At 31.3% G+C, this 20683-nt stretch overlaps 1 protein-coding gene across 5 annotated transcripts in view; it reads right to left on the reverse strand.

Annotated features, from left to right (window-relative positions):
- The window catches only part of LOC106793461, a 96772-nt gene that overhangs the window by 16446 nt on the left and 59643 nt on the right, over positions 1 to 20683 (reverse strand). The window lies entirely within an intron of this gene.

Below are 20683 nucleotides of genomic sequence, written 5' to 3' on the forward strand. Positions count from 1 at the left end.
TGTGTTTTACCGGCACAGGACTTACTCGACAAATATTCTAATGTCGTTAGCCTCGGAGCAGCTCGGTTTGGATTCTAGCCAAATTGTTCGTCGGACACGTCACGTCGCTCTTTGCCTTGCTTTTTCGTTGCTCTCGTTACCGAGAGAAAGAGAGAGAGAGATAGAGATAAAGGTAAAGGGGTCTATACATTTTCTGTTACACCTTTTATTTTAACGGTCATTAAAAGGTCTCTCCTAAAGAAAATCCTCAATTTTCTTTTCTTTATCTTTCATTATATTTTCCTATTCTCGCAAGAGCATATTTTATTTCACCATTTATTGCTTGATCCGAAGAGGGAGAGTCTTTCCTCTACATTTTTCTTTTTTTTTGATCGAAATTAAGCTCGCTAAATTGGAAGATTAGATCTTGGATTAAGTATAATGTACGAAGACGTTTAATAATACTCGAATAGGCTTGAAATTTATTGGCCGGAAAAAGAAATATGCTGTTGAAAGACGACAAGATTCACGATTTAGTGCTTCTTCTTTTACCGCAATATCTACTTGTATATATATGAGAGATATATGTATTAATTTTATGTGTGTATGTGTGTCTGTATATGTGTGTGGATAAAAGATATATCGTAGGTATAATATTGTACGAAGCCACCGAGATAAAAATTCTCTCTCTCTCTCTCTCTTTCCAAGTTATTAAACTCGACAATATCTTTCGTTTATTGATGCTCTTTAAAAAAAGAAAAAAGAAAGAAAGAAAAATTAGTAAAGACAAAAAGTAAAGGACACAAAGACATGAGAAAAACTCGATTACTAGTTTCGATTTTCTTTCTTAGTATCTTTTCGATTTTTAGTCTACTACATCTACGTCATTATATCTTGGATATTCTTAACGTGCCAACCCCTTACTACTCTTTTCTTTTTTTTTTTTTTACTTTCAACGGATCGAGCTTTTGGAGAAAGAAATCTTTGCCGATAAGAGCGGACTACTGCGACCATTCGTTCGGTAGACGTGTGCACCAGAGCGAACATTATTTTTTACAAAGTCAGCTCGCGTAAAAAAAGAAGGATAGACTTTTCTTTTAATACGCTCAACGAATACATTTGTATGTATGCGTGACTCTAATGTAGCACTCTCTTATATTTATAGATTTTAAGATGAAACAAATAAAAAAAACTCTCTACTAATTAATTCTGAAAGATTTCATTCTTTCTCTTATCGTTAGTAAAAAAATATATTTACATTATATAACACAAGAATGTGTAAAAAGTTAACGAAATATATATACATATATATATACGAGTAAAATTTCAAATATTTACAAAACAAAAAAATGAATTTGCGCAAGTTAAATGAAAAAAAAATTGGATTTTTCTTACCGTCAATGTTGAACCATACTTATATATCTTATATTAATTTTTCTTAATCAAAGTTTCTTAATAAGAAAAAAAAAAAGAAAAAGGAAGAAAGAAACGAGGAAGCTTCTTTATCAAGACTGACCGATCAACAAAGTTTGACCCAGTTTGTAAGACCGCATCGTTCTTCTTAGAATCAATAAAAACGTGAATCTTTCTTGTCAGATTGTAGGAAAAAATAGAAACTCGTCGCTAGGAAGAGAAATTTCAAACTCGATGGAATATTCACGATCATTTATATCCTTCCTACTTCAATAACATACTCTATGGATGGAAAGGAGAAAGGGTACGTAGATTTTAGTGCTAGAGATGCGATCTCGTAATGAGGTCGTTCGAATGCAAACGTTACTTCACCTTCCCTGCACGCTCCAAGCTTATCCAAGAATTATTCGTGGACGAACCTATCGTTAGGATTCACTTTATCTTCCCCTCGTTCGGAAACTAAACGATGAGTAAGGTATAAACCTATACATGTATATAGAATGTACATATATATATATAATACATATATGAAACACGTTACGTTTCTCTTTCATTCTCTGGCTCATTTTCAATCCTATTTACACCTGCACGTGTTACGAGACAAAATAATACTCTAACAATGTCAGCCGATCATTCTATTTTCTCTCGGAAATAATAGAAATGTACATGGGGCATAAATGTGATTGTATGTATGTATACGTGTAGGTTGCGAATCGTATGAGAATAACACGTTCGATCGTTCCTTTATCAAGGTGTTTATGAAGTCGTAAGCTGGTTCACGTACGTGTTCCTCGTTAATCCAGGAATAAGAATCGATATAGACGGTGTTAATGAAAGTAACGGATAATGCAAACGTGCACGGGTTTAGGACGCTTGTAAAATATCGATTCAACCTTTTCTAATTTCCTTTTTTTTTTTTCCTTTTCTCTTCTCTTCCTCCAAGGATTAGTTTCTTATTTAATAAACGTTTTTCAATTGGATGAATGTTCATTTAATGTGGAAAAATAGAACGTATCGAAAGAATCGTATAATTAGATGTATTAATTAAAGACTTTGATTAGGCAATTAGTATAAATTCAGTTCTATTATTTTAAGAAATTATTCTTTTAAATACCGTTAATCGTTTTTAGTTGGGAAATAATTTGGTAGAATAATAATAGCATTGATTTTATTTTCTAAGTCACGAAAAAGTTTATTCATTTAAATATAATTTTAGAACAATATTACGAGGAAAAATGTTTATAACTAAAAAGTTATGTAATATTCCGTTCATCGAATGTGAAAATGTTGCGGGGGGTGTAACGTATGAAAGGATATTTATGAGAAAGTATGAATGAAATTTTGGCAAGGACCAACGAGAAACCCACGCGAAAATCGCATCTCTACGAACGTCTTTCGTACCTAAGATGTGGGTGGAACGTAGATGCACAGAATCGTCAATGCTTTGCGAGAAAAATTATTGAACATAACTCGAAAGGAATTTTCTTTCTTCCCATCTGAAAATATTTTTCCATTTCGTGTTGGGTTGTGTAGAAAGATTTTTATGAATATTCAAATAATCATATTTACACGAATATCATTCGCTAATGGAACATAAAATAAAAATGAAAAAAATTGGTAAAAATTGTATCAATTAATTGAAAACACAATTCGAGTATTAATTTGCATTATAATCGATATTCGAATTTATATAATAATATTTATTGCTTTTTCCTAGAACGCTATAACTTTTTATCGTATTTTTGAATAGAATTTATTTGTCTTTATTATTTGTGCAATTTTTAATTGTTACTTAGGCTTAATTGAACACACGATATCGACACGAAAAATATTGATCTTTTCAATTTATCTACGAGTATATATCATAGAAATGCGAGTATATATATATATATATATAAAGGCTTTGCAATCAAGTATCTTCGTGATATTTTTTAAAATTAAAAGAAGAGAAAAATGAAGAAATAAAAAACAAAAACAAAAAGAAAGAAAAGGGAAAAAGAGAAAAAGAAAGATTAACGTATAAATAAAAAGAGATATCACACATACACACACACAAACACACACAGAATATCCGCATAGATTCTTTAAAAAGATTTCTCTGAAAGAGAATCGTGACAATTTCTTATTCCCAAGAGAGAATATTTCAGTCCCATAGAATTAGAACATCAAGATGGCTGAGCAGTACTTTTCCCTTATCACCGAGGTAAACTAGAATATCGATTAGACGTCAAGAATGTCGATAAATGCGAGATTAACGAACATATCAACTTTTCTAGCACGTTAAAGAATACCGATCATCTCAATGTTACAAGGTCATCGAGAGAATCCTACTTTCTTTAGAATTTTCATGCACGAATAGAAAACAAAATTTGAAAAAAGTTAATAACATTTTCTAACAATTTATATTTTTGTTCCTTTCTCTTTTTCTTATTTTTATCCTTCGTTCTAGATCCAAGTAATAAAGATTTGACTTTTTGTGAAACGTAAAAGAATATGTAAATAGTTAGTAGAACGGAGACGTTCGTTTTCGGAACTTTTGCTTTCTCTCGCGTTATTATATGACTCGGTCAGGACGCGAAGAAGTTTCAGTGAGAAAATTTTCCATGACGTCTCGGCTCGGCGAATACAAGTGTGAAAATATATACACTCGCACCTTAGCAAAAGTTCGCGTTAGAGCAAAATGCCAAGCTGAGAGAGCCTACATTTGAAAATCCACTCGTGAACTGCTGCTGTTGAGCTTTTCTTACATTACTCTTTCTCTCTTGCTCTCTCTCTCTCTCTCTCCCTTTGAAACAAAGTTTCATCTCTCGCATTTTACATGCGAGAGAGAAGGATATTATGTATTACGCATATACTAAACAAGAGAGAAACTATTATACTACTAAATCGTTCTCTTGAGTGTATTCAAACTTTTCCCTTATAATCCAGAGATCGTTGTTTGGTTCATGAACGTTGTGGAAATATTCAAAGATAAACAGTTTCTAAATTTTAACTAACTTAACACGCAAACGTGTTTTCCCTCGTTTTAATTAACCACAAATTATTTTACCTTATCGAAGGAATAAAGTTATAATTAAGTATCGAACTTTTTCTTTTTTACTTCCATTATTAAGAAGCTCTTCATAGAGTTTTGTTCAATAATATGGAATATCATTTACCGTTAGAAAACGAAGCAAATGGGAAAGAGAGTGTGTGTGAGAAAGATAGAGAAAGCATTTCACTGTTGGAAAGCACATCGAATTTTCCTCCTCGACATTATAACATGCGGTTGGTATGGATAAGGGTGTGTGCCTTGCATGTGCCATATCCTAGCGCTTTCCGGAAGTTGAACAGGCTAACCGCTCTGTTTCAGGAACTCCCATGAAACGGGTTGCATCACCCTTTCTCTCTATTTCTATCTCACTCCTCGTCTGTTCTAGATGTTTATTACCGTTATTCGCCTAGCAGTCGGCCAAATATTCGTAGATTTTTTAGAGGACGTACTCTCGGAAATAGTATAAGAAATAAAGAGAGAGAGAGAGAGAGAGAGAGAGAAAGTAAAAGAAGAAAATAGTAGGAAGTATGTATATTCAAAGTTTATGGTACGGAAGTAACACCGTGAACTAATTTTCTGTTACACCGAAAAAGCAACGCTTTCAAATTCTAGATTTGAATTTGGAAATTACATTTTATTTTTCCGCTGAATTTGAATATCCAAAACTAATGCTTGTAAATAGGTATATATATATATACTTATTAGACGTATATATATATATATATATAGTTTTGGTATCCAAAGTTTCATGTAAAAAGCATATATGTGTATAAACAGAGTCGATAAGGAAGAGACTTTCACAATGGTTCTTGGATTTTTCGAACGGAATGTTCGAAAGTACGACGTCGACTAAATACGTTGGTTTACGTCTGGGAAAGACATTTATCGTTAATACTTGTTCGACCTCGACTCTTGTGCTTTTTCTGGCGCCATTCTCGATGCTTAAAAGCGAAAAACTCTGCCTCTGTCAGCCTCGTATTTTACCAACCAGAAACTAACAGAGAATTAATCTTTTTCGGTAGTTTTATAATAGTTGCTTTGTAGAAGATTATACTTTCTTTAAATTCTTAATTTGTTAATTATTTACGAACGGAAAAATATAAGGAATAGTATTAAAATCGTTATAAAAATTTGTAGCTTTTATTTAATTATCTTTAGTTTGAGAGAACAATAGTTCAAAATAATACACAACGTTGCGTAGGAATTTACTGAGAAATTTCTTGATCGATGAGATGATACATATATTTATAATATATATTATATATATATATATCTACCTATATACCCTTGTCTCTGGCACGGTAATGCATAAATATCCGTACGAAAATTCGCTGTGAAATCGTTAGCAAGTTCGTCACGCCTTTCCAGGAAATTTGCAATTTCCGTTTTTCAACGAAAGAGAGTGGTTCGGACGATTCCGTGAGTCGATTATCGATGAATCTGTAGGATGTTAGGGGTGTGCGTTAATATTTTATATCTGGATAAGAAATTGAAGAGAAAAAATTTCACCATTGAGTTATATACGTTCTGAAAAGAAAAAAATGACGAACATATAGAAAATACATTTTTACTCTTCGAATTATATAAGTCGAGATATTATATAAGATATCTTACTTAAACAATATTTTCAATTTATTTACAATGCCAATTTATTAATGTGTTAGGTGAGCAATATATTTAGAGGAATGTTCAGACGATTCATGAGGAAGATCGAATTAGCCTGTTTGTTAGCAACTATTTGGATGTGGTTTGAAATCTTGCGGAGTTGCGTGTTATTTGCTTCTCAAATGAAAGCAAACTATTTGCTTTCAGAATTGGAAATCAAAAGTATCCTTCGAATAGTGGTTATACGAAGGGATCGTGGTGATCGATTAACCTTTAGATGATATAAAATTAACGTACAATAATCCTAAGGTTTTAATACTAGCGAAGATTTAAATAAAATTTCTGATTGAATATGTTGTGATAAATCATTTCATTTAAGATTTAATTGAAATTGAATTATATATTTAATTAGATTTATAAATCTTTTATCTTTCATCATAAACAACATATACGATGAGTAATGCAGATCTACTAGGGCTGGTAAAGTTATAAAAATAAAACTCGTTAAGTTCTTACGATGTTTCATGAGAAGGGCTTAAGGTCGATAAGTTCTCTACTCGTTATCCTTTTTATCAGGGTTATTTCTATGTTACAACGATGATATAATAATATTTTACAAGGTATGAAAAAGGCCCAGGAAGAATGATACGCGTTGAAGGAACGATAAGGACGTGAGCCGTTTTATGTTTCGATATTTAGTTACTCTGTAGAAAACGATTGAGAGGTTTTAACGCGATCGTTTGACCGGATGATTACGAATCTTCACTTTGCAAGAAACTTTATTAGAACATTTTACATTTTTATTGGAAGCTAGTTTTTTTCCAAAGCAGTTACTAATATCGTTAAAATGTTTTCCTTTTCATTTAACATCAGAATTATCAATCTATTTTTATTATACTTGTATAATCAAATATCGTAAAATTTATTCCTGTTATTATTTATATTAAATTAATATTTATATTAATATTTGTTTTTATTGTAAAAATAATAAATACGAAAGGAGCCGCGCGCTTTACTCTTATTTCTATTAGTTTTTATTTGAAGATAACACAAAATGAATGTAACAGCGTCGATATAAATTATTTTGTAAATGAATCAAGAGATCAGAAAAGATGTTACATCGTGCTTTTAAAAAGATTATCATTGAGTTTTCTTACGTCGGTGTGTACGTTCTTAGAATTTTTCTAGCCGAGTTTCATTACTCTTTGCCAAGCCGACGCTTCATTAATTTCCTCTTTCGCGCGAGTCGCATCGCAATACGAGATCCACGTGGATTAAAAACAAGAGAGGACATACCAAGAAGATACCCATGGTAGGAACACTTCTTCCAGAATTCTTCTTAGAATTTTCAACAATCCGTATCTACGTAGTAAAAGACGAATAGAGAAGAGCACGGCATAGCTCATGCTGGAATTTTCTTTTTCGTAGGATTAAAATTCAAGAAAAGTAAAAAGGAAGATTTGCCAACGGAGAGAAAAAGGATCGTTGGTTCTCAGTGTCGTTATCAAGATCAAGCTTTTTTTCTTTCTCTCTCTCTTTCTCTCAAATACTTCCATTTCGTCTATTCAACATTTTCAACATTTTTCTTCTTATATAAAAAAAAAGAAGTAATATAAAATAAAGAAGGTATTATTAATTTATAATATTATCATGAAATATCAAATTTAATAAATATCTATAACACTGAACGTTTACTTCAAATCATACCATTTGTATTGTAACATAAACTCGAATGATAGCAATGAAATTCTTAGAAACTATTAGATTACTACTCCTTTGATATTAGGTAACATAGATAGACGTTTTATATTTAGACAGAAGAGACATTATGTCTGATAGTAGTCTTCCGCTATTGTCAATGATTTATCAAAATCGAGGAAGCATTCGACAATATCCTCTTACGTTACTTGATTCAAACAACATATACAATAATTTAGGAGAGGTAACTTCAGAGATAGACATATGCATGTACAGAAGAAAGAGAGTGAGTGAGAGAGAGAGAGAGAGTGAGAGAGAGAGAGTGTGAGAGGGAGAAGAAGGGAGGAGAGATGGAAACAACTCGACCGCAAGAAGGGATAACTGGCATGGTGGCAAAACTAGCCTCTATCTACGCTAACTCCATTCCCGGATTCAGAATGGATTTCCGATAGCCAATTCGGATAATATCGTTCTATTCGTGCGAACGTCCTAACGACAAATTGGCTTATTCGAAATGGTGCCTGTACAATTTTTTTCTTCTTCTTTTTTCTTTTGTTTTTTTCATTTTTTTTTTATTTTTTATTTCTGTCATCACTACTATTCTTTCAAGCTACCCACTTTTTTCGGTTTTCGGTATCGTTTCAAATTCGAAGATAATCGTTTCGAATAATCGACTCGAATAACGTATTGCCCCATTGGCAGGGTAAACGAGTAAAATTATATCTCTCTGGCGATACTTAAAAAGAGTTATCGAAATTCGGTTTATTTACTTTTCCTATATTTCATTTCAATTAATTTTATATAGAAGTTTTTTTTTAAGTAGTTTCTTCCTGAAGCAAATCGATTCAAATTAATAACCAATTTTACGTTAACGGTTTGAGTTATCGCGATCGATCATAAAATCCACATGTTACATTACGAAGTCAGACAATAATCGACGATGAGTGGAAGAGGATCATTTCTATTGTAATAAATCTTCTTGAACGATTTAATATACGGATGCGAATGGTCCTTCATATATTCAGTGCTTCAAGAGCGAACATTCCGTGTCACTGCAATTAATGGCTAGTCCTTTTTGGATAATGAGACCATTCAATCGCAAACCATTTCGATGTTCCCTTAAATACTAAAAAAAAAAAACAGATAGAACGAGATAAATATATAAAGAGAGAGAGAGAGATAGAGAAAGCAAGAAAGTGAGAGAGGAAAGGAGACTATCAAAAGGGACCGTGGTCTAGTCTGATTTACGTGAGATCACATTAAATGCTTCTTTGATGGCCCCTTACCTCCTGAGTGGTTGATAACTTGATTTGCTGTCCCACTTTGGAACTCAGCCACGACTTCCTACGTTGTGTCCACCGTCGTTGAGAGCCTTCCATCCCTTCTCATTCTCTCTCTATCCCTCTATTTTACCTTGCCTTTCCTTGACCCTTCCCTTTTCCTAACCACTCTCCGAAGAAAGCTTTTTTTTTACTTTCCAACCTTCTCATTTGACTCTCAAACGTGAAAAAAAGAATTTCTCACGTTTACTTTAGGAGATAAGATATTGATGAATCAAGAGTAATATTTAAATATCGTATAAGAATTTATATATAGGATCGGATATGTGTAATACAATCGAACAAAGATTGATAATACTTTAAAAATGAGATGAAAATTTAATATCATATTTTTTTTTTCTTTGAAGTTTGTATAATATTATTAAATATGATTCCGTTATTATAACGGGTTGCATTCATGCGAGATAGTGTAGATAATGATTGTTGTAAGATCAGATTTTTTCTTTTATTGCTTATTGTAATTTTTATAAGTATTGTTGGAAAAAGGTTTATCCGGAAATCAAATTTTTGTTTTAATTATTCACTTAGTCTTACTCCTAGTCCATTTATAACAATTATCATTCTATCCTGTATATTTAATAATGCAATGTTAGTCATAGTTATAGACTGTCTCCTAATAGATATCGCACATCAATAAAATTAATGTTGTCTAACCGACCGATCAACACGACAGTAAACAGAGAACATCCTATGGTTGTATCCAAATTGGAGACGCTTCCCAGGTGACAATATCGAATTTTTTTAAATTGGAACAAGTTTATTTTTATTTTTTTGGTTACACCGCAGGCACTATATTTGTAAAACAATGAATAATAAAAAATCAATAAAAAGTTATTGATTTTAAATAAAAAAAAAAAACTCTTATATGATTGCAAATAGTATTCGGTTGTCGGTCGTATATGAATACGCATCGATTGATATTGGTTGGTTAGAAAATAACAATTTTGTTGGAATATTATATATCTAATTGGGGCATAGCGTATACAACATTATATATTATTTAATAATCATTTACTCATATATATACATATACGCTAATATTATCATCAATATTCTAGCTCTTACAAAAATGTGTGTGTATTTAAAATATATACATATATTATATAAAATAAAATTGATAGAATTAATGAAGTAGATTGTCAAACATTTTTATTATCTGTCACGTTATTTTTTTTTTATATTATAATAAAAAATATTGTATATATTGACTTTCCAATTGTTGGAATAAGTCTTCTTTTTAATCAATTTTCTATAGAACGAAACTCTCAATGAAATGCGTTCCGATATTCTCGTGTTCATTAATTAGTAATTTCGATTACTTCTTTGATTATCTATTGTATTTCAATATTGAAAGGTACGCGTGTTGCAAAGAAAAGTTAGAGAAAGGTAACTGACTTGTGCTTTGGAGATCAAACGCGTAACGATAATTAAGAAATTTCCTTCTTTCTGCTCTTCTTTGAGAGAAATTATTCTATGAAATTTTTAATATCTTATACCGTGGATGAATTTGATAAAAAAAAAAAAAATAAAAATTTTGTCGGATGGATATACGTACGTGTTTGAAATACTTTCTCACGTGTTATTTTGTTTCGTTAAAAGTTTCGTGGCTATCAACTAACTCACGTCGACAAAACGTAATCTATCATCAAGAAAATAAAATATTTTTATGTTTTACGTTTTATCTGTTCCCGTGTATCTACCTGTCTGGTATATCGATATTCTATTGAGAGACAAATTTAACGTTAAAATAACGAATTTTTATGAGAGAGTCGTGAATATAAAATAAAATAAGCTCATCGATTTATCGATTATTCCACCCAATTCATTAAAAATTCATTAATAATGCAGTGTTTTTGATTTAACGATATAAATAAAATTCATATATATATTTTATATTTGACGATTATCAATAAGAATGAAAAAAAAATAGATTTACGTATAAAAAATTGAAAATATTGAAACGAACACAAATCTTTCATTGAAAGTTTATTAATAATGCACTGTGTGTGTTTGGTTTAAACACATATATCAAATTCATGTATATTTTATTTGACGATTATCAGTAAAAATTAAAAACCTGATTTAAGTAGAAAAAGTTGAAAATATCTAAACGAATATAAATGTTATATTGAAAATTCATTAATAATACAGTGTTCGATCTAATGATATAAATTAAATTAATGTGTATTTTATTCGATTATCGATATTATCAATTGAAACTAAGAAAAACATTTAAGTAGCAAAATAGAACAATAATTCAGCGATATATAAATATCCTCGATCATTCAATAAAATCTTTTATATAGAACGATACAACTCGTTTATTATTATATTTTTCTTCATTTTTGTCATCGATAGTACAAAGTATAAGAATTTTATCCCATAACGAAGGAACATAATGCGTGCTTTTAAAGGAGTACAAGAAGAGAATAAAGAATAGAAGTTTTTATTTCCTACGTAGGAAATATAAAAGCTGCTTCTCGTACGTGGAAGGAGTAAAAGAATGATGGTAAAAGGGTGAACTACGGTTAAGGTGCTTTGAGTTTGCCGTTCAAGGGCTAGACTGCCTGTTTTAAAATCTGGTAGTTGTATACTTGATGAAGAAAAATGAAAAAGTATATAAGGAAGAGGACAAAGAGAACCAAAAAAAAATAGGATAGAAAAATAGAAGGATGAAATATAAGGAGAGAAAAGAAGTGGAATAAGAAGGAAAAGATGAAGAAGAAAAATAGGATACTTTCGTAATCAGCTTCGTTTTCGAAAGAGAGAGAGAAATAAAATAGAAATAGAGACAAAGAAAGATAGGAAAAACAAAAATAAAGAAAGAAAATGAGAAAGAAAAAGTAAGAAAGAGAATGGGGAAGGGAAAAAAGGGTTGCTTGGACTCTAAACCCGCCGGCCAACAGGTTAACTTTCGAGACACGCCAACTTTTCCATCGGATTTAACGAAGTGCCACGTTTCTGTAACTTCTCTCATTTACCTTCGAGCTACTCCATATCGACTTTTTCCTTTGTTTTCTTTTACCACTCTTTTCTCTTTTTAAGGGAAGCAAAACGATTTTGCACGATCACGATTAATGCATCGCTAAACTCTCTCTCTCTCTCTTTCTCTCTTTCTCTTCGGTTACGTTTAAAAAGAATAAAAAAAACACACTCAGATAGATTTTACCAATCGTTAAGCCATTTAAAAATTTATGTGCGAGTAAGTAAATAAATGGGTGGTACGCATTAGGTGTGAAAGTAATTAAGAAACTTTCATGATTCGTTGAATCTTTTTCTTATTTCTTTTTCTTTAAATGATTAATCTATTCTAATGTGTGTTCGAAACGTAAGAGAAAAAGAAAAATTGAAAAATAAATAAATAAAATAGATATTTGTGTGTATATATATAACGTATTATTTCGAATAATTCAAATCAAAAAATTACTTGAATATATTTTTATATGCGATATAAAGAAAACTTAAGAAGTTCATAGTTAAAGAATGAGATTGAGACAAAAATAAAAATTTATTATAAATTACAAAGAAAAAAGAAAAAAAAAGAAAAACAATGAAGTAATAAAATATGAAAGACAAATAATGTAGACGATGGTAAAAGAAGCTCCAACACCTATTAGTTCAACATTGAAGGTAGAATTCAAGAAAGGAGCGCTAATTAAGCAGGGTTCTTCGATATAACTGAGAATTCTCTTGAGAGTGATAATATACAAAGTTAATGAGAGGACGCAAGAATGGAGAACAGAAATAGAACGTGAAGAAGAAGAAGAAGAAGAAGAAGAAGAAATAAGAGATGAACGAAGTGGAAGAAAGAAAATAAAAAGAAATTAATGGAAGATGTAGTAGCTGAGGAAGAAAATAAAAAAGTAAAAAAAAAGTAAAGGAAGAAAGGAAGGAAGGAAGGAAGGAAGAAAGGAATAAGTGGAATTCCAGGATTAATTTAAAAGGAATAAGGAAAAAGAAAGGTCCGTGACGTTTCTCGTTAGGTTCATGATCTTGCGTGGCCGATCAAGCGGACGCGTTTAACGAACCCGAACGATGGTCGAATTTCCAATTCTTCGTTATTCCAGCGTGATGAAATGCTTTTCTGGAAAGAAGCTTTGAGAGAGAGAGAGAGAGAGAGAGGGAAAGAGAAAAAGTGGGGGAAGTGATGGATAAGAAGATGAAGTTCGAATCTTGGTTTTTCGTAGGTACGAGTAGAAGACAATCTCGAGTGAATCGTGATCTCATTAACCGGTATAAGAGTACCTGCTTAAAAGTGTTCCACATTTCCTAATGACAGGGTACCCCTCCTGTAATAGCGTTATCATACTTACGAGCGAGCAATTAAAAAAGTTTCATCCGCGCAATTAGGATCTTTCGCGTGCGTTTCAGCAGTACTACTTGGCCCGTTTGCGTGCTCACTGACCTGAACTTACACGTCATCGTTGATAAAACGAAGAAAGAAAGAAAGAGAAGGAAAGGAAAAAAAAAAAGAAAAAGAAAAGGAAAGGGAAGGGAAAGAGAAGTCGTTACGAAATGATCTCGAGTGCATCCTTGCTTCATACCTTTCCTATCGATCTTCTAGAACTCGAGTTTGTAGTTTACAACTAAATTTGATCTTAAAGTTACATACATTTCGAACGAGATCGATTCGACGAACAAATGTTTATTCGTTTGTTCGTTAATATAAAAAGAACAAAAAATAGGAATTGTTTTTTTTTGTATTATATATATATTATCATTTATTCGAGATAACGAAGATTGTATGTAGTTTTAATGTGAAAATATTTTAGTAAAATAGATTACACATAATTTCATTCTTTTTTAAACATTTAAATTAAATTTTTAGAAATACAAAAAGTAAACTCGTCTATTTATCGAATTTTTATCAAGCCTCAAAAGAGAGACTGGTTTCCTCAACGTTAACTTCGATTTAAAAATTCCGAACACGGCCAACAGTAAACTAGGAAAACAATTCAATGAACGACAATTTTATCCGCAAATAGAAAAATTCCTTCGACAAATAATTGAAAGTATATATATATATATGTATATATTGGCATTCATTTGTGAAATCTATTAATTTAAAAAAAGTAAGTAGTCTGGGTAAAAAATGGAAATTTGACCTGTAAATTAAATTCGATAAAACAATAAGACTAACAGAACATTGGTTTTAAGAGTATGGAAAGACATAATAACGGATAACTAAAAGCATTGTTGTAATAAGAAAATGAAATTTTGTTAAGACGGATCAAATTTCAATCTCATACTTTAATTATTCGCCTATTATGAATTCATATATAACCTCATTATTTTCTAAAATTACTATAGTTAATAGTGTACAATAAAATTCATTTGATGTTTTCACGCAAACCTTTAAATGAATTGTACAATTTAATACTGACGTATATACATATGCACATATATATATTACTCACCAGCAATACACACATTCGCGTACATATGCATATCATTTGCATAACAATAAAACACGCACACGCGTATCGCGAAATAAATTTTATACTCTTATAATATCGTTGTTGCATATCTCGGTGGTCGAATAAGACTAACAATAAATACGAAAAAACAGCTAGGAAATATACTCGACTAAAACCGAACAAACACGAAGGTCAATGTCTTTACAAGTTCGGTGACGAAGTTTTTAATGGAATAAAAAGAACAATAATCGAATGTAAACACCGGCCGAGGAGTGAGGAATATATATACATATAAACAAAACATTAAATAACTGTTCTTCCGATAAGCTTAACCTCTCTACTCACGCTTTCCCTTCTCAGTTGTTATTCTTCTCGGAAGCCGAGAAGATGTATTTAGACGTATTCCTGTATTAGATATTATACATTTTTCTACCTCATTTATCTTCTCATTTACATTCGATACAATGTTTTATGTGTATTCTCTGTTTTTTATTGATGCTTTAATTAATAATATTTTAATAATTAATTCCGTGTTAAATGTATTTCGTTTCATATATGATACTAATTATACACGTATGCACATATATGTATAGATATTAATTGCTAGCGGTGCACACATTCGCGCACATATACATATCATTAACATAGTAATAAAACATGCACACGTATACGCGAAATAAATTTAATAATATTATAATATCGGTTTTACTTCTCTCGTGATGTTCGAAAAAGATAACAACTGACAATGATATACGAAAATAATTCAGTGATAAAAATTGTAGTTAGTTTATTCGAGTGTGTTGTGAAGAAGAAGAAAGTGCCAACGAATTCTGGAATTATTCATCAAATAAACAAATTGAATGGAACGAATTATGAAACGTGGTAAGTAAAAAAAACCTTTAATATAACGATTTGTGGAGATACATAAAAATGGATCGAGAGTAAAGCAGATAGAAAATGATGCAGTGTTGACGAAGAACAATGAAAATGCATAAGCTGTCGTAACGGTGAATATAAAATGAAATCAATCCAATTATGAAAAAATTAACTGAATTAACTAAATTATCATACTTAATTTCGATCAATATTCTCGAAGAAAATTATAATTTTTAAGTGGTGTATCGCCACCTACAGACTTATATAGTTTGACAATGTGATTATCTCTAATAATTTTTCAGCAATATTCAAACGAAAAGTTGTATATTGTTACCGTGTAAATAAATGTACATTTATTTATTTATCCATCCCTATCTCACTCATTTTTGCGATAAAACTATTGCATGTAATATCGAACTCACGACTTAAATAATAAATAATTTCCGTTTTATTATTTTCTTTAAATACGTTGGTATGTAATATTATTGGCTTTGAAATCTAATAAAAGAAGAAGAAAAAGAAGATGAAAATAATGAAGCAAAGTATAAAATAAAAGAAAGAAAAAATCTTGATAGAAAAGTCCTAAAGTTAAAATCTCGTAAAATGGATCTACTTAAGGAATCTTGTTTGGCGTGGGTAGAAAATCGAATTCTTGTGAGAATTCAAGGAGTAGCCTACGTGCTTTCGTAGAGGGAGAAAAGAAAGGATTAGATATGGGTGAATAAGAGGTAGGATAGGATGTTGAGAAGGGTGCTTTCGATGGGTTCCAGGGTGGAACTTACTTAATCCTATGCCTCTACCTCCACGACGGCTATAATTACTTGACGTAATTTACATGCGGTCCTTAATACACCGTAATTACCTCTCGCATTCGCAATGGCCGCCATTGTCCTCTGACAAACGAGTTATCTTAACAAAGCCACTTATGGCATCAAGCCTATGTACTAGCGTGTTTGTGGGAACTTTAACTGACAATGACTTATTCTCTTTCTTGGAATTTTTCCCTTTTCATTTTCATACTTTCCCCTATTAATCTTATACTATCAGTATCATTAAAAACATACGCTTGTCGTAAATTTTTTTTATAAATATTTTTTTTTTTTTTTATATGAATCACACATAAATGTAGATATAAAATCGTATGTTTTATATACGTATATTTTTATTTTTCGATCAAGTTGGTCAATATAAAATTTTTATTGCACATGTTATAAAAATAATAATTCGATTTTCTTATTTATTTTTATATGATCAAAAATATGTAATAAATATCACGCGATAATGCGTAGACATCATCGTGGTAATAAAGGTATTTGGGGAAGGTTGATGCCTAATGTAGTTGAAGCCGAATAAAAACCAAGACGATCTTGCCTTAAAAAAAAAAAAGGTGAGGTGATGTTAAGGTGCAATGGATGGCACTCTGCCCACTCGTTCTATTCTCATTCTCTTATTTCTTTTTATTTATTTTTTTTTTTGCATCTCTTCTCCTCCTTTTGTTCCATTTTTTGTTCTTCCTCCATTCTTTTCTTCTAATCTCCTTTTCTTTCACTCTAATATTCTCCTTCTCACTTTCTGTATTTTTTTCTTTTTCGTTTTTTTAAATTATCGCCTGATTGCAAAAAAAAAAGATGCTCGTTAAAAGCACGTATGTTCGATTGATAACTAACGAACAAGTATGCCAAAGAGAACGGAGTATTAAGCCTAGCTTAATGGTGGCATTGAATTTGTTGGATGGATAGAGTAACGAAAAGAAGAAAAAAAGAGAGAGAGAGAAAAGAAAAAAATAAACTCTCGCGATTACGCGAACTGATAATGCTATACATCGTTTTCATTGGAGCTCTTTGAAGGCTTCTATTATCGGAACCGTCATTAAAAGCCTGCTCGCGTATGCGAATGCGCCCTGAATTGGTACGCTTTGCTGCGAGGGGAATCAAATTAAAATCCGAATCCGACAAATTGCAGGAAAATCGAATTAATGACGGTAGCCGTTCGTCACTATATAGAAAAATAAACGAAATAAACGAGTTATGATAAATATATACTACGTGTTAAAGACTTGTCGTTCATTGATAACCAATTTTATCAACATCTTTGCTCGCTAAGAGTAAATTCTTTTGTTTCAATAAAAATGTTGCAACGAAACGATGACAGTTTGGCTTTCTAGGGCGAGCTCGTTTTAATTGACAAACACGATCTTTTTCTCCGAATTAATTAAACTCTTGTTTAAAATGAAAAATTATGTGACGGAGAAAAAGGAAAACGTTAATATGCAATATTATTATTAATTAACTCAACGCTAATGTAATTAATAATATGATATATTTACAAAATGAAATTTATCATCATTGATATTCTAATCATTCGTATTTAATAGACACAAATTATAAGTATAATAAATGAATCGAAAAATTCTTAATTTATAAATATAATTTATCGTTTAAATGATCGTTCGCGAGCGAGCTGGAATTTAACGAATTTTCCTGACGATATTTATAAGGTGCACGAGGTAGCAAAAGCAGCTTACCATTCGCAACATTCGATCGAGATTCTTAAGCATCGGCGCTACTATTTTCGTAGTCAGAAGATTTCATACATTTTGAAAGAGAGAGAGAGTGAGAGAGAGAAAGAGAACTCGTACAAGACTTCTCGACCCTGACTCAAATTCGAACGAGATCTAGATGCCCTCGTAAAAGCTCGATCCGGTGCATCTTGAGCTTCGTGTAACGGTTTCCAAAATATCACTACGACTAATGAGATTTTCTCAAATCTGTGCTGCTGTCTCTTGGTACATCTACTATTCGAAAATGAAGTAGAAAAGAATAATGAAGAAAAAGAAAAAAATAAAAAAAAAAAAGGGAGGAAGATATTCGTAATGAATGCAATTTTGAAGAAGAGATATAAAAAGAGATAGAGGGTAATTATATTCTCGAGAATTTTCTCCTCCTCGTCATTATTATCATTTAATTTTCAGATAAAGTAGGGGACTTCACCATCGCTTCTCTTCTATACTTCTTTAACATGGGCTAAAGTTTTTTATCGAAAGATTTAGAAAACAAGACGACCATCTTCTTTTCTCTCTTTTTCTTTTTTTTTTTTAATTTATTTTCTTTTTATCTTAACTCTCTTCTTCTTCTTCTTCTTCTTCTGCTTCTGCTTCTTTTATTTGTTATTGTTTTCTTCCTTTTTTTTTTTCTTTTCTTTTCATTTCTTTTTTCATGCGGCTCTAGCTGCTTCAAGAAGATAAAATACCGATTTAACTTTGCGAATCGAAATTTTCTCTTTAAAGCTATTTTTCGAGACCGAGACACTTAAATTCATATCGAAGACTTACGAACCCTACATTAGGAAACTTTAAAGGAAACTTTCCAACTATCTTTTCTTGTTCCAGCATAAATTTACAGGTCATAGGGGAGCGTTTGAATCAACTGCAGAGATTGAAACAATGAAGATTTATATTATAATAAATGATCTTTTATCTGTATCATATAATATGATTAATATCATTAATAATATCGTTTTTATTTATCTAGTTATTTATATGGAAAATTAAATATTTTGAGAAATTCGAGATGATGAATTTTATATTTGGACAATTTAATTATTTACAAAAAATCGACAACTTTTTATTTGGTCATACATGACATTTATTTTATGAGAAAAAGGAAGATATTTCTTGTTCGACAAGATATAACAGTGTCGTCTATAGTTTTTCGATAAATCGCTTTGTTATCGGAACATTCACACTGTCTCGATCGGACCGTACGGAATCGAATGTTACAATGATTTATGATTTCACTGAGTCTACTGAAAAATTTATCCTTTTTTCTTCAGGAATAACTCGAATCGAAGAATTTGTCACGATAACGAACGCGTAAGGGTAGTAATCTATTTCAATGAAAGGGCAAGTAGAATTTTTTTCTTTTTATATTTTTATAAATTCGAACATATATGAAAATGATAAATTAGATCAAAATGTTGGAAATATGCGTGGAATTCGTGAGTGGGTCCGTATAAAAAATTTCAAACGAAGACAATTTATTTAAACGTCGTCGTACGCTCGTATATACGCATCTATGAATCACCGGGTAGATTTTCTTTTTTCAAAGTTACGTCCAGCTCGAAATATCCAGAGTTTACGTTGAATTTGTGTTTTACCGTTGGACGAATGATTAACAGCTCAACTGGAGAACGTTAAACGATTTGTAACAATATTTTACTTTGTGCTCGTTATTTCGTCAAAAGCACGACGATAAAAAGAAAAAATGACAGTTTTCTTTATCGTCGTATCCATCGTTTATTAGAATATCATATGAGCATGAAGTTCTTTAACATTTTATTTGGGATATCAAATATAAAACAAATATGAAACGTTCCTTGGTTCGCGTTGGATATGATTAACGATCATTAAAAAGATAAATAGAGATAAGGATAGAGAATTTCCAGCAGGGATGATAAGCATTATTTTAGTATAAGCTAATTCCAAAGTTTTATTACTAGTCACTTGTCACTAGTGTCATGAATAACAAAGTTGCTTGATGAAACTAGTTCCTTTAATTCAGTCATACTCAACCCGCGATCTTCGGCAAGCCCGAAACATCCAGTCATGAATTTACCTTTTTTTTTTTAGTAGTCAAACTTGATTGACCTGTATAATTGAACCCCACACCACAATCCTCTTACATTGAGGACCGATCACTCCGTTAAACAATACCAAACATCACAAGGATTATATTAATGTTTAAATACGCCTATTGTTTTACATCTCTCCTATGATTTTCGTTCACTTTTTTAAAGATTTTTTTCAACCAACGCCAATGTGTGGCCCGCGAAGGAAAAAGATCAAGTACCTTTGTTCTAATTTATGATGTATAAATTCCTATGTTTTCTCTTCAAACACGATTAATCTTTCAATAGAAAATTAAATAAAATAGCACTCTGATTCTTTGGGATCTTTCAACTTCCTGTAAGGTTATTTTCAAAGTAGATAACATAAAAGTATACGAAGATTCGAAGAAATCTAAGATCAAAGCTTCGTCCCTCGACGGAAGAGGGTATAAGAGTAAGTTTGTCTTTTGAACACGTTTGTTCCTTTTTTAGCACATTATCGATGTTCCTTCACTCGGTAGCACGGTACTAAACTGAAATCGAGATAGTCCGCTCGGCTGAACGTAATCGTATAGAAAGCGAATCGTAAAACGATTTTCCTACTATGTTTTTATGTAGATTATACTTCTCCAGCTCGATTGTCTTTACAAACTTTTAACATTTCAAACAAGTTGCGTAATCGAAAATAGGGGACCGGGAAAGAATCTCTTTAATTT

The sequence above is a fragment of the Polistes canadensis genome, unplaced genomic scaffold (genome assembly GCF_001313835.1).
Source record: "Polistes canadensis isolate GaletaPanama2010 unplaced genomic scaffold, ASM131383v1 scaffold_14, whole genome shotgun sequence".
NCBI classification, from domain to species: Eukaryota; Metazoa; Arthropoda; class Insecta; order Hymenoptera; family Vespidae; genus Polistes; species Polistes canadensis.